At 45.9% G+C, this 15,515-nt stretch overlaps 1 pseudogene; it reads left to right on the top strand.

Annotated features, from left to right (window-relative positions):
- Positions 1-14,177, top strand: part of LOC114704427 — a 117,694-nt pseudogene extending 103,517 nt beyond the window's left edge.
- Positions 14,178-15,515: the final 1,338 nt, after the last annotated feature.

The following is a 15,515-nucleotide window of genomic DNA, read 5'->3' on the forward strand; positions in this document are numbered from 1 at the left end:
CAGTCCAGATCAGCCAGTACCCAAAACAGACAGTGTGGCGGGCACCTAGCTCAGCAGCCAGAAGCACTTGCCATGCAAGCCTGCACCCAAATTCAATGCCCCAAATCCACACTGGGGGCAGAAAACCAACTTCAAGAGTTGCCCTCTGACCTCCACAAACACGCCGTACCATGGGCATGTCCCCATACACAATAACAATAAGCAAGCTTAAATACAAAAATGGACACTGTACCTGGCTACTGTAGGCACTTCCAAAAATGTCCCCCAGGAGGTCCTATCCCACGCCCTGTGCAGGCTCCTCCCTCTGTGTGTGGGACTCACTGACTCCCTTCTAGTAAATGGGATAAGCTGGATGCAATGGTGTGCAACCAGACCATACAAAACTGTGTTTCTCCCTCCCTCCCTCTCGTCACTCTTTCCAGGAGGACACAGCTGCCGTATTGTTCGTTTGTTTGTCCCCACCCTGCACCCATGACAGCTGCCATATCTGAAGTCCCCCAGTGGACGACAGTGGTGCCCACGTCTCTCTAGTCCCTATGAAGTCCCCCTAGGCCAGGAATCTTACAAAACATACGGAAAACTCATGTGAATCTTCAGCCCAAACCACCCACCTACACTGCCTCGAGTTCGTTGTCCCTCAGAATCTCTTCTGGAAAAAAACAAATGCTACCTGAAGCTACTAAGCTATTAAATAATTAAAAAAAAAAAAAAACACTCAGATTCCCCAAACCACAAAGCTATGCAATAGTTACTAATGACCAAAAAAATAATGAAAAGAAATCCTTCATTCCTTTCAACTAACTCTTGGATACAGAAGCAAATCAAACTGAAGCCATAAACTACTGATAAGTAAAAAAATGAGTAAAAATGAAAACACCATATTAAAGCCTGTGAGATGGACCAGAGTGTGGAAAGGATAGCTCCTTGTTTAAAACGCAGCATGTGTTAGAAACGGTGACTGAATGGGAGGACGTGGATAAAGGAGTGGACAAACTGCATAGAAAGGACAACACGATAAGCCTAAAACCGGATCAGGCAATAAAAATATTAACTAAATGCTTTCAATAATGGACTTAGTAAAAAGCAAAATACATTTTTCAAGAAGAGCACTAAAGGAAAATACTTGGAACATTTCTAACTGCTAACTGGCGTCAGGAGGGAGAACATAATGAACCCCATCAGCGAGAAGAAGGGGTGTAACTCTAAACAGGGATTCACTGGGACCTTTCGCTTTTGTTCGCATTTTATTTATTTATTTATTTATTTATTTATTTATTTATTATTTATTTTTTATATTATGTATTGTTGGGGAGTGCCACAGCATTCACACAGAAGTCAGAGGACAACGTGAGGGAGGCAGTGTTCTCCCCCACCACCTCATGGGTCCTGAACTCTGGTCACAGGCTTTCCAGCAGTACCTTTACCCACCAGCTGTGGTAGTTTGAGTGAGAATAGCCTCCTCAGGCTCCTGTTTGAATATTTGGTTCCCAGGATTAGCAGGTGTGGCCTGGTTGGAGAAGGTATGTCGCTGTGAGGGGGCTGTAAGGTTTCAAAATTCCAAGGCAGGCCCAATGCTACAGATCAGATGTGAGCTCTCAGCTACTGCACCATGGCTACCTGCCTGCCATGATGTTCATAGATTCACCCTTTAAAACTGTAAGCAAGCCCCCAATTAAATGCTTCTCCTGTAAGTTTCCTTGGTCATGGTGTTTTGTTATGGCAACAGAACAATAACTAAGACACCAGGCCAGCACAGTTTAAGGTTTTTGGAAATAGGGTGCCTCCGGCATCCTAGGCTGGCCTTGAACTCCCTACACAGCCAGTGATGACCTTGAACTTCTCCTCTTGCTTCCAACTCCCAGGTGCTAAGATTCTGTGCCACGTTTGTGTGGCGCTAAGGATTGAACCCAAGGCTTCATGCATGCTAAGTCGGCACTTTCCCATGAGCTGTATCCGCAACCCTCAAGTTACTTTTTAAGGAGATATACTTAATCCCAGCTGGTCTCAGCCTCCTGGGTGCTAGGATTACAGATGTGCAACACTATGCCCTTAAGTTGTTATTAAAGATCTGTAACATAAATTGCTAAACAGTCTTATTAATAAAAATCCGGAGCCAGATATTGGGGTGAAAACTGAGATGAGAGAGCAGGCCAGCCTCGTCTTACCTCTAGGAAATCCTCAGCCAAGGGAGAGCTACTTCCTGTACACTCACGCCTATATACCTTTCTGTGCCCTGCCATCTCACGTCCTCTCTCTGCCCAGCTACATCACTTCCTCTTTCCACCCAGCTCTATCACTTCCTGTCTGTCTGTACAGACCTCCAGACCTCTATGGTTAACTAGTGCTGGGATTAAAGGCATGTGCCACCATGCCTGGCTCTGTTCCCAGTGTGGCCTTGAACTCACAGAGATCCAGATGAATCTCTGCCTCCTGAATGCTAGGATTAAAGGCATGTGCTATCATTGCCTGACCTCTATGTTTAATATAGTGGCTGGGTTTTTCCTCTGGTCTTCAGGCAAGCTTTATTTATTAGAGCACTAATAAAATATTGCCACAAAGATCTTATATAACTTTATACCCCAAAAAGGAAAATAATTGAAATAATTTTCTCATCTGGCTAATAGAACTTTCTGTGTGAATGGCAATGTTCTGTCAGTACTGGGCACTGGCCACATGAAACCACAACACCAGGCCAGTGAAGCTGGACTAACACAATGAGGAATGGGTTTCTATTGCATTTTATTTTCATTCAGTTTAAATAACTCCCCTGGCAAGTAATAGCTATACTAGACAACATGGCTTTAGAAAAAAAAATTGCAAAAGCTAAAACAAGTTCAGAAATTTAGCCCTAAAAACATGAAAGAATTTGAGAGTACTGCAAGATATGCTCTAAAATTTATTTTAGCCTTAGACATTTTAACAGGTAACTTCTGCCAAAATTTCCCAAGCAAAAATTATGTCTGTTCAAGACAGCACTATGCTCAGAGCCATGCCATGGAATCCTTAAAATCCAATGATAATAGTGCAGGCCTGTGCAGAGTTGGGGGAGCACGGAATAGTGGGGCCAAGGGAGGAAGAGAAAGCCTGAAGGACAAGGAATGCATGCTGCAGCTCTTCATTGCAAGTGTTCTGTGCCATCTCCTTTTCTCACAGCGGTCTCACAAGGTCTGGATTCATCTGCCTCTCAGACACAACTGAACGTATAGGTTAGGAGTCAGAAAGATGGTTCAGTGGGTAGGGGTGCCTGCATGCAGGCCTGACGACCTGAGTTCAATCCCCAGGTCCCCAGACTCACAAGGTGGCGGGAGAGAATCACTCCTGAGAGATGTCCTCTGACCTCCTGGGATCATGACACATATGCATGCGTGTGTGCGCGCGCGCGCGCGCGCGCGCACACACACACACACACACAAAATGATGATGATAATAATAGTAATAATAAGAAGAAGCATTTTAAGATTTATATGCATAGTAGTTGTTCAAGCAATGATTATACCTAATTAAAGGTATTTGCTAATGACTGATGGTGGCACTAGTAATACTTATGTAAAAAATTAGGGAAAAATAATATAAAATCTCAGGACTGTAGCTAGAGTTTTCCTGCCTTGCCCACAGTCAGGACAAATCTTTGTCACCCGCCAGTCCCACAGCCGCTCAGACCCAACCAAATAAACACAGAGACTTATATTGCTTACAAACTGTATGGCCGTGGCAGGCTTCTTGCTAACTGTTCTTATAGCTTAAATTAATCCATTTCCATAAATCTATACCTTGCCACGTGGCTTGTGGCTTACCGGTGTCTTCACATGCTGCTTGTCATGGCGGAGGCTGGCAGTGTCTCCTTCTGCCTTCCTGTTCTTCTTTTCTCCTCTCTGTTAGTCCCACCTATACTTTCTGCCTAGCCACTGGCCAATCAGTGTTTTATTTATTGACCAATCAGAGTAATTTGACATACAGATCATCCCACAGCACAGGACAGATCAGCATTAGTAAAAAATAAACTTTGTCATTAATTGTATTGTAGAGACAAGAACTTTGAAGTCTAGTTAAGTAATCATTTGGGCTGGAGAGATGGCTCAACAGTTAATAGCACTGACTGCTCTTCCAGAGGACCTGGGTTCAAATCCCAGCATCCACATAGCAGCTCACAACTGTCTGTAACTCCAGCTCCAGGGGATCTGACACTCTCACACAGACATGCAAGCACAAAATGTCAAAGCACATAAAATAAAAATAAATAAGATTTTTTTTTAAAGTAATTGCTCCCTTCCTGGCAAAACAAAACCTCTGTTTCCCCCTAATTCTCTGTTCGTGTGAACCAGCCATGGAACTGAAGTCTGAGCAGGAAACCTGATCATTGCTGTCCAGATGAAGGGTCAACAAGTTGTTATCTGTATAGAACCATGTCATCCATACATCAGACCTGGCAGGCTCGTACAGAACATCTGTGTTGCAAAAATTATGCTGTGTTTTGGATTTCAACAATAAAAAATGAGCAATTTTTCATTATTATCTGCACATAAACATACAAAGTCTTTTTTATTATTTCTTAACCTTCAAAGCAATTTTACCTCTAAAAATCCATTTATTGGATATATTAGAGTCCCCGTAATGTTTAAAAATGTTAACATCTGTTCGTTATGTGTGAGAGGGGGGGTGCATGTGTGGAGGCCAGAAGACAACTTCTGAGAGGCGGGTCTCTTTTCCTACCATGTGGGTTCGGGGCCATCAGACTTGGCAACAAGCGCCTTTACCCACTGAGCCCTCTCCCTGGCCTCTGCAATGATTTAAAATAAAATAATTTATCAAGATTTTGCTTACATTGATGAAAGGTGGGCTAAAAACAGTCATTTCCTAGAACAAAATAGCCGCCATCAACCCTTTTTAATTTTGGAGTTGAAAATAGATTATTCTCACACATTCTCCAGCACAGCTTCCCTCCCTCCACTCCCCCAGGTCCCTGCCCACTTCCCCATTCTCCCAGATCCACACCCCCTCCATTTTTGCTTCTGAAAAGAGCAGGCATGAGGGAACATTCAAACGAGGGAGGGGATATAAAATTATGGGATTGCTGTCATAGTAACAACACAAGCAGCAGTGAGTGATGATTGTTGAACAGTTAATGTGGGCCAAAGGCAGTGCTAAGCCCTCCCTGTATGAATTCCTTAGTTCACACAACACTATTACAAAGTAGCCATGAGTTGGACCTTCCTGTAAAAGGTCAGCTGAGGTTCTAAAGATCTTGGGGGGCCATCTGCACTGAAGGACAGCACTCACATATACAATTCCTAAATAATTCCTGCACAATACCTTATTTCATGAGCTCTGGGTTAAACGAACCAAGCTTCCTAGACTGAGACTAGAATACTGTCCTCTTCACACCCAACACCATCAACGCAGGGAAATTCCATCTGGGTCACACCCACCTCGGCAAGGTGCTGAGGCCTCTTGCTTGGTGACCTAAAGAATTACAAGTATAAATTTCAATGTTCTCCCTCCCCCCAGTCCCCACTGTTTGCTGAGAGGGAGCGAGAAATACAAAGTGCATCCTGGGGCTGAAGCAGATGTTTGGTCTTGCTGAGTGGGCAGGCACAAACACAGACATCTGAGTTCTCACCTCCCCAAAACACCAGCCCACCATGATTTCACAACTAGGCTGATTCAAGCCAACTCAAGCCAAATAACAGTAACACAGCCTCCATCTCTCCCCCTTCCCCATCACCCAGCCGTGGGCTATAGCCAACAGAACCCACACCCTCAATTCTGCCCAAGCCAGGAAGTGAGTATAGATCCTGAAGAAATCTTGGTGAGAGATTAAAAAGCATGCCCTCTGGAGCAGACAGTGCAGTGAGTGGATGACTGGCCAGCAATAAGCTTCAAGTCAGAACCGGGGTGGGGGGACACTTGGGAAGCAGGCTCTGCTGGCTACCACCCCCTCACACCCACTGGTGATTGCTGATGCAGCCCATCCTGGTGGCAAACAGCTCAATTGGCAATCAATTCTGCTGGTTCACCTCACTGAGAGAGAACTTGATTTCCCTGCAAGTGTAATACAGTTGACAATTTTAAACTCTCTGAAAGGCCCCGTGGACTAATTAAAGACTATGAGGCTAGAAATATGAAATATCATGAGGGATGGCAATGGACCAGCCATGAAAAAAAAGAAAAAGAAAAACCACAAGAAAGGTATCCATGTAGCAGATGCAAATTTAGACACTTTAGAATGTTCCAGCAATGCAGGTCAAAGGTTAATGCTGTGTCTTCATTCTTCTAAGGAGAGGGTGTATTTTGAGACTGACAATCTGAGATCCAGCAGAGCACCACATGTTCTGAGGCACCAGCTGATTTATGGCTTGGTGGTCTGACATTGTGACATCCCGGTCATCTCGACAGTCGGTCCAAGGCAGGTACCAATCTGGGAGATGAACGGTCGAAGGACACTGAGCTTATTAACTATAGCTACAAAGCAGCATTAATTTGCAAAGTAAAAATGGCACTTGATGTTAAAGTCCAAGACGGCCTTGCAGGAGCATTAATGAGGCTGGAGAAGGGCTGGCCTGCATGACAATGAGGGGAGTTGCTGGCTCTGACCCAGAAGAGCTGATGCCAGGCAGGGGGAGCAAGAGTGGCCTCCTGGACAGGCAATGGTAGCATACTACCCAATCCAACTTTCATCATCTCCATATGCTGCAATGTGCACCTACCACGTGCCCAATACTGTGCCAAGTGTGGAGGAGTCAGGATGAAGAAAAACAGATGTGGTCCCAGCCCTCACGGTACATAGAACCCACAGCATGCTGCCTCTGCGGAAGGGCAAAGAACAAATCACTTAGGCTTTGCGAACCTTGTGATCAGAATTATTCAGCTCTGACACAATAGCACAAAAGCGCCACCAACTATAGGTAGATAAACGTGATGGCGTTTCGGGAAACCTTCACTTAGAAAAGCTGGGTAGTGACTGTCTTCGCCAGGACGGTAGTTTGCTGAGCCCCAGGACAGAACACTATCACAAATGACAAGCCATGACTTCAATTATTACAGCTTGCTCTGCACCGAGTGCTACTGCAAACACTGTATGGATTGTGTTCATGTGACCCTCTGGGAGAGTGTAATCATGCCCACTTAACAGGCTCAAAAACTGAGACACAGAATGATTACTAACTTAGCCATCTAAGTAGAAAGCAGGAGGAACTGGGTTTCACGGAGTGTCCATACACGAGCACAGTACTACGTCTTAAGTCTACCATGCCAGCTGGGCCTGGTGGTACAGGCTTACAGTTTCAGCTACTTGGGAGGCTGAGGCAGAAGGATCACACTTCCAGGGCCTGCTAAGGCACAGAGTGGGTTCAAAGCAGGCTGGACAACTTAGTGAGATCCTATCTCAAAACAAAAGGTGAGAAGAGGGCTTGGGGCCCCCGCTCACCTGGAGCCTTTACCTAGCGTGTGCAAAGCCCTGCGTTCAGTCTCTGGTATTGGAGGGGGAGATGTAGATGAGGTCAACCTGCGATGAGTGGAAGACCACGGGACAGCTTGAAAGTAAACAGCAAGAGGGGGGTGCTTCAGGTGAGCTGGCGGGGAATGGCTAGGCCTGGCAGAAGAGGTGACAGGAGATGACAGAGATGGGAACATTCCAGGCTATGTCATCTCTCAATTGCTGCCAATAGCAACTCAAAAACAGCACAGCTGTGTCCCTTCACAGTCCTCTCTAACATCAAAAAATTCCAAGGCCTAAATCTAGGCATCTGCTGCCTGGCCAAGGAAGCCTCTGGGGGCGGGGAGGGGTTTGGGTGGGGGGTGGGGGGGAAGCAGCTTTGAAGATCGCCTGGAACGTTGGCAGAATTCAGTGCTCCGCTTATAGGGCTGAATTTCTCCATTCCTCACTGGGTATGAGCCAAAAGCCTCACTTGAGACCACCTCCATCTGCCAGTGGCCATATCAGAGGGGCAGCAGGTGCCAACTGGATTCAGGGAATCGGCCCACCAGGAAGTAAAGCTCTGATGGGTGAATCTCAGATAGGCAAGCTCCGCCCCCACCCCCCAGCCTTGGTGCCAGAATGTCTCTTGCTACTGCTGTGTCTTTGCATGTTTACTGCTGCCATCTTTCTCTGGTATCTGGCATGGGGTGAACAGGTGTGGGGAGGTCCCCCACTGCCCTTAATGTGGTCTTGGAATATCCTATTCGACTGGGCATTTTTACCTATGGATTATTATGAAGATGATTTCCTCCTAAGCTATACTGTTTAACTGAAACAATGATTTTATACAATAGTAGTGTCTGTTTAAATAGAATTTTGATGATTGGGGGTTTTTAATAAACACAATGAGGGATTATGATAGAGGTTAGTTTAGTGGAAAAATTAACACAGGTAAAGATAGGACCCATCCGTCCTCACAGGGTCTCCTCCCTCTTAAATCAGTGGTGGGGCTTTAGTCCTGCTTGCCTCTCAGATCTGACATTTCTACTGCCAGCTGGAGAAAGTCCTCTGCTGGGATTCACTGCGTGTTACTGGACAGTCAAGCTGGGGACACTATTTCACATCTATAGCATAAAGGACATCCGCACATGCAACATAACGGGATTAGAGAGTGGAGGACATCTCTAGGGACCCCCCAGGAAACAGCACGTGCATAAACCTTCAGAAGGGGAGTAGGGAAGAGGTCAACCAAATGGAAGAGCTGAAAAGCACCAGGCAGAGCCCTGAAGGCAGCTGCAGTTGACATGAGAAGTGCACACGAGATTTTGTTCTGGAAAGTGTGAAAGGCTTACAGCGTTTGTGTGGCCAGCTGTCCCGTGGAAAGCTGGTGAGCAGAGGGTAAATATGACCTTACTTGCACTTTCTTAACGATGAGTTACCAAGTAAAGAACGCATTCGGAGGGGCAAGAGATGGGGGAGACTATGTAGGTGGCGGCTGCCAGCGCGGAGGCTTGAGAGGGTGGAGGAATGGAGGCAGAGGAAGGAGACCTGAGATGTTTGCAGAGGAGCCTTGATGGTGTGCGGGCAGGTGATGAAGAAGGCAGACCAGGAGTTTAAAATAAAGAGTTCAGCCCGTGCTGTGCATTATTGAAAGGGCAGCCAGATTTCTGAGTAGTGCTATAAAGCAGACAGAAACATAATATGAGAGGAATGAAGATGCCTCAGGCTTCTGGTCTAGCCCAGATGAGGATTTTTCTAATAGTAACTGGGGCTTAAAATTCTCATCATTGCTTCATTTCAAAAGGGGAACATGATGGTTGGCTCTGGTTATCAACTTGCTAACTGTCAAAGAGAATTTCAATCAAAGACTGCCACATTGAAGTTGGCTTGTGGAAATGTCTGTGGGAAATCATCTTAAGGAGTTCGTTGTTGTGAGAAGACTCAGCCCACTGTGGGCAGCACCATTCCCTAGTCAGGGGTCTGGCACTGTGTAAGAGCAGAGATGTCAAGCTGAAGACTAGAAAGTGAGCAGGGGAGTATATGTGCATTCTTGTCCTCTCTGCTCTTGACTGTGGATACGATGCAACCAACTGAAGTTCCTACCTTGAGTTCCCCACCATGATGGACTCGTACCCTGGAACTGTGAGCTGAAATAAACCCCTTTCTTTCCATGGTGGTGGTGGTGGTGGTGGTGGTGGTAGAGACGGCGGTGATGGTGGAAATGTATTTTCTCACACCAACAGAAAAGAAACTAGAACAGGAGGATTGCAGAGTGGAGGAGACAGATCAGTGGCTTAAGTACTTGTCACACAAGCATGAGGTCCTGAGTTCTAATCCCCTGAGTCCACACAAACATGGACATGGTAACACATGTTTGTAACTCCAGCACTTCTAAGGCCAGATGGGAGGCAGATGGGAGAATCCCCAGAAGTTCCTGGGCCAGCTAGCCTGGAGTATGTAGTGGTGCACAAGAAACCCTGTCTCAATTAAGGGGGAAGGTGAGACTAAGATCCAAAGTACAGCACACACTCAAGGGTTTTAACAGCAGGAGCTGATCTGCACACTGTCTCCTCAGCAGGCTGTTGGTGGGGAGGGGGCACAGGACATTTCTGATAATAATGAAAAAGCTAGGTATGGCCTTGGAGGCAGACTTGAATAGGAGGCATTTCAGGATGGGACTGTCACTTAAGGGCCCGCCTGACCAAAGTGAATCTGATCATCTAATCATCTCCTTCAGCCCCAATTCCTGACTGAAGAGACACCGTCCTCAATTAAAAAGATGCTCTGAGACTTCCGTGAGGTATCTGTTCTCCATAGACAGGTGGCATACGAGCTGAAGCAGAATTCATTACCCATGCCTGCAGGGAAGGTCTGTGCTTGGCTCCCCCTCAGGATGCCCTGCAGCTGATCAAAGAGAGTCGGTGTGATGCCGCACAAGCCTCGGCATGCAGAAGCGCCCCTGTGGGCATCAGAGTTGTTTACATGCTTCCTTGGAATCACTCACTCTCCATTCTTGCCTGGAGATGTGGCTGTTCAAGTCTCAAATGCCTTTTTGGAAATCCCAGGAATCAGACCACATGGCTTTGAGTTCATCTTTACAACCAGGGGCAACTCCTTTAGTCCCTCTATGGCTTATACGTCTCATGTATAAAACAGAACTGGGAAGTTGAGCACTGGGGATGTGACAGGGTCATAGAGGATACTTTAGTTAAAAAGCAGTAACTCCTGGGGACTAGGGAGATAGCACAGCCAATAAAGGGATTGCTGCAGAAGTGTGAGGACTGGGTTTGATCCCCAGAAATCACATGAGAAAACTGGGCATGGTAACCTGCAATCCCAGTGTGAGGAGATGAAGACAGGTCACAAAGGCTTGCTGACCAGCCAGCCTTGAGTATCCATGAGTTCAAGTCAAAGTAAGGGACTCAGTCTCAAAAATACAAGTTGGAAGAGCATCCGTGATTGATATGTGCATACATGTGTGCATGCTCACACACACATATACATGTATAGACTCACCCATTTACACAATGCAGACTCACAAGTACACACATACACACACACATACACCAACTCTTCAGATGTTCCGCAGGTCACTAAAAGCAGGATAAAACAATTGGCCCCTCTGTTTTGCATTTGTGTACCTTGTCATCAGCAGATTGCCACCTACTATTCCTAGATCGACACTGAGAGGCCTCCAGGGATTGCCCTAAACTTGAAAGCCTAACTAACTCACTCCCTCCTTCCTCCAAACACCCACACATGCAGTCACACACATGTATGTGTACATATACACACATGTATTGAATCCAAGGCTAGCCCTGATATAACCCTTGCCAGCTCAGGGTAGCTGGACACCTGCCTTGGAGTCAATTGTTTCATTTTCCTTCTGTGGATAAAGGAATTAATAAGTAAAACAAGACCCGTGGGAACTACACATCATTCTAAACTCCACGTCTGTGAAATGATCTTTGATTTGGGTGTTCGGCAATGCACTTGTCCAACTGTGAAGTATGCCTTTTTTTTTTTTTTTTTTTTTTTTTTGGTGAGTACCCTTCATGATTTCTAAGGCATCCAATATAATACAAGAAAAAGCATAAATTCTAGAGTAAGTAAGGCAAGGCATGTGGCTCAAAGCTTGAAGCCACTGTGTTTCTGGCTGTGAGGTATGTACGCCCAACTCCTTGGAGGCTCAGCTACCTCCTCTGTGAAATGCCATGGATCTCCCCAAGACAATATTTGCAAGTAATACATTGCCTCACATACAACCAGTGGCAGACTGGGACCACTGGGGTAAAACATAACATACGCTAATATCCAAACAACCTGGTGCTGAAGAAAGATTTACTGAGGCCCCAAAACTAAGTCTCAAAATACAGCAGTGATGCTAATTCACTGACATGTCAGACACCAGTAAGATCTAAGGAAAATGGCACTTGCCACTTTCGAAAATTTCCACACTGATCCCTTAGAAGTTGCAGGTACATTTCCATATTCCCAGGCAGGCTTCCCTTTGTAAAGATAGTGACGGGTGCATCCAAGGGGACCTTGCTGGGGGTGTGTGGAGAGGCACATTATACTGCCTCTGACTGACATTGCAAAGACTTTCAACAGTCTCTCAAAGGCACAAAAGGATTATTCATCAGTCCTTCAACTTCTCTTTAATAGAGATCATGAGAACATTATTGAGCCCTGTTGCTTCAGGCCCAAATACTGGGTTCCCTTTTTAGGTTTATGCCTCAGGTTGGTCCCCATCTGGTCACTTTGTTCTTTGGTGAAAAGATGGCTCAGTTTCTATGCAGGAAACAGTTTGATGGGTTGAGCCAATTCAAGAGGAAAAGCAACCTAGCTTGGTTACAACGTTTCATGTTTTTAAGCAAGGATCCTTAGGAAGTACCTTTTTTAATATTTATTTATTTATTTAAATTTTCCAGAGCTGAGGACCAAACCCAGGACCTTGTGCTTGCTAGGCAAGTGTTCTACCTCTGAGCTAAATCCCCAACCGCAAGTATCTTTGATTGCAGTCTACAAAACAGAGTTCATGACTGTGCTGACCTCTTTACAGGGGATCTTATGGATAGTAAATCATCATATTTTCTGGGGTACTCCACACACTGTATTCCTTCCTTAAGCCACAACTCCCTTACATTTGTCTCCTAAACACTCCCTGTAAAAGAACACTTCATTCTGTTTTGTGCCCATGAGTCTATATAGACTGCTGGAACAAAATTTTATGCTGTAAAGTAGAGGGTGTGATGGATCTCACTTTTGATAAATTTATTAGAATATGGAATATGCTAGTTCCTTGGGATGGTCAGATTCAACTGTCAACTTGAATGGGTTGAGAATACCTGGGATGGGGCTGGAGAGATTGCTGAAGGTTAAAGGCACTTGCTGCTCTTGCAGAGAATGAGAGTTCAGTTTCCATCACCCACATAGGGCAGCTCACAGCTGCCTGTAACTCCGGGGGATCTGACCCCCTTTTCTGACCTCTACAAATGCCTGAACACATGTGGATGCACATACCCATGCCCTCCCCACCCCCCCACACACATACACATACACCTTCAGGAGAAGGTGGAAGCAGGAAGAGGGAGAAGGAGGAGGAGGAGAAGAAGAAGGAGGAAGAGGGGGGAGGAGAAGGAGGAGGAGGAGAAGAAGAAGGAGGAGGAAGAGGGAGGAGGAGGAAAGGGAGAATATGATGGGATCAGTTGGCACATGTTCAAACGTCCCTGTCCTTTCTGTGCCGTTTTATAAATGAAAACACTGGAGAACAGTCAACTCTTCATTTTGATGAGGGAGACACAGCTGGAGGTTATATTTCTTCTTAGTTCAAACCTGTAGACTCTATCGAAGTCTGAAAGAAGGCCATGCCCTTACCTTCCCAAGAATTTTCAGCCAACTGGATCTTTATGCTCAGAGGCTAACAGTGCTCTAGCCCCGTATCTGAGCTTTACTTGAAAATGAACCTCTCTCTCCTCCAGCCAAGTAAGTTGCCCAAAGGAAAGAAGGCCAGGTGGAAGAAGATGGACCCAGACCCTGCTGTCATGAAGAAACAGGAGGCCAAAAAGGCGGTGAATCCTCTGAGAAAAGGCCAAGAACTTTGCACTGGACAAGACATCCAGCCCAAAAGAGATCTCACACGCATCGTCAAATGGCCCCATTGCATCAGGCTGCAGCGGCAGAGGGCCATCCTCTATAAGCGGCTCAAATACCTCCTGCCATCAACCAGTTCCCCCAGGCCCTGGACCGGCAAATAGCTACCCAGCTGCTTAAGCTTGCCCACAAGGACAGGCCAGAGACAAAGCAGGAGAAGAAACAAAGAATGCTGGCCCATGCTAGAAAGAAAGCTGCTGGTGAAGGGGACGTCCCAACTAGGAGACCACCTGACCTTCAAGCAGAGGTCAACACAGTCACCACCTTGGTGGAGAACAAGAAGGCTCAGCTAATGGTGATTGCCTACAATGTAGACCCCACTAGGCTGGTGGTCTTCTTATCTGCCCTGTGTCGAAAGATGGGGGCCCCCTACTGCATCATCAAGGGAAAGGCCAGGTTGGTCCACAGAAAGACATGTACCACTATTGCCTTCACACAGGTTAACTCTGGAGACAAGGATGCTTCTGGCTAAGCTGGTGGAAGCTATCAGGACCAATTATGAGAGCTCCACTACCACTGGGAAGGCAACATCCTGGGTCCTACATCTATAGCTCGAATTGCCAAGCTAGAAAAAACAAAGGCCAAGGAACTTGCCATTAAAATGGGTTAAATGTACACTGCTATGTTTTCTGCACATAAATATAATTACAAAATTCTCTCCCCCCGCCCCGCCCTGCTCCCCAAAAAAAAGGAAAGAAAGAAAATAAGCTGTCTAATGCAGTGGATCTCAACCTGTGGATTGCAGCCCTTTGGGGGTTGAGCAACCCTTCCACAGGGGTCACCTAAGACCGTCAGAAAACACAGATATTTACAGTATAATTCATGAGAGTAGTAAAATTACAGTTATGACGTCACAACGAAAATAATTTTATGACTGGGGGTCACCCCAACATGAGGAACAGTATCAAAGGGTTACAGGATTAGGAAGGTTGAGAACCATGTGTCTAAAGGCAAGAGGCCTCAGGCTGGAATGTTTATCCTAGTATTAAGCCTTTAGTACCAGAGACCTTGGTAAGCCACCTGAAGCAGCACTCTGGAATAATGTGGCATTGTTTCCAGTAGGGGTTGGGAGAGAAAAGGACAGATAGAGAGGAAACCACAGTCTCTTCCTGGCCTCTTGGGCCCTATCTGGTGGTGCACTAGAGCTAGCTTGTACCAGCTTGGAAGAGATGACTTAAATTTTCAGGAATTCTGTGGGCTTCTTGGGAAACAGCATCATTTTAAACTGTTTCCTAAACTTAAGGTTGAATGAATTATAGAAAAACAACAGTAACGCTCCCGAGTCATTGCTCTTACTATTTCATGACTTTGTAGTAGCCTCTTCCCGTGGGTCTTTACATTGTGCAGTATTGCATCAGAGTAGAGGAAATACTAAGTCACGCTGTGCTGTTCTGAGTCTCTACCCAACTCTATTTATAATGTCATTTTGGTGGCCTGAAATCAGCCATCATGAAACAAGAGCCACTAGAGAAGTTAGCTGATGGTGTTCTGGATTGTAGCTCAGCTTTGAAGTGCCCGCCAAGCATGCACAAGGCCTGGGCTCCACCCCACCACACTCCCTGCCCCAGTACTGCGAACATATATGTAAACGTGTATTGGGGAAGAGAGAGAGTGAGCTTGCCCAGAGTTGATTTTTTAGGTGCTAGGGATACAGCTCATTGGCAGAGCACTTTCCCAACGTGTACAAATGTTCTGGGTTCTACAATTCATCCCCGAGCTATAAACACAAGAAACAGAGTGAAAGAGGAAGAAAGTGAAAGAAAGAAATTAGCAAATGACACAAATCAGGGCCTCTCCTCTCTTCACCAGGAGGAGTGTGTGTTTGTTCGTCTGTCTGTCTGTCTGTTTGTTTTTCTAAGATCTGGTTCTAAGGCACCCCTACTGGACACAGTTCTGAAGAGTTGTGGAGCACAAGGCTCTGTTCATCTAACACAGGGAAATAGCACCT

Source organism: Peromyscus leucopus, chromosome 1 (assembly GCF_004664715.2).
Source record: "Peromyscus leucopus breed LL Stock chromosome 1, UCI_PerLeu_2.1, whole genome shotgun sequence".
NCBI classification, from domain to species: Eukaryota; Metazoa; Chordata; class Mammalia; order Rodentia; family Cricetidae; genus Peromyscus; species Peromyscus leucopus.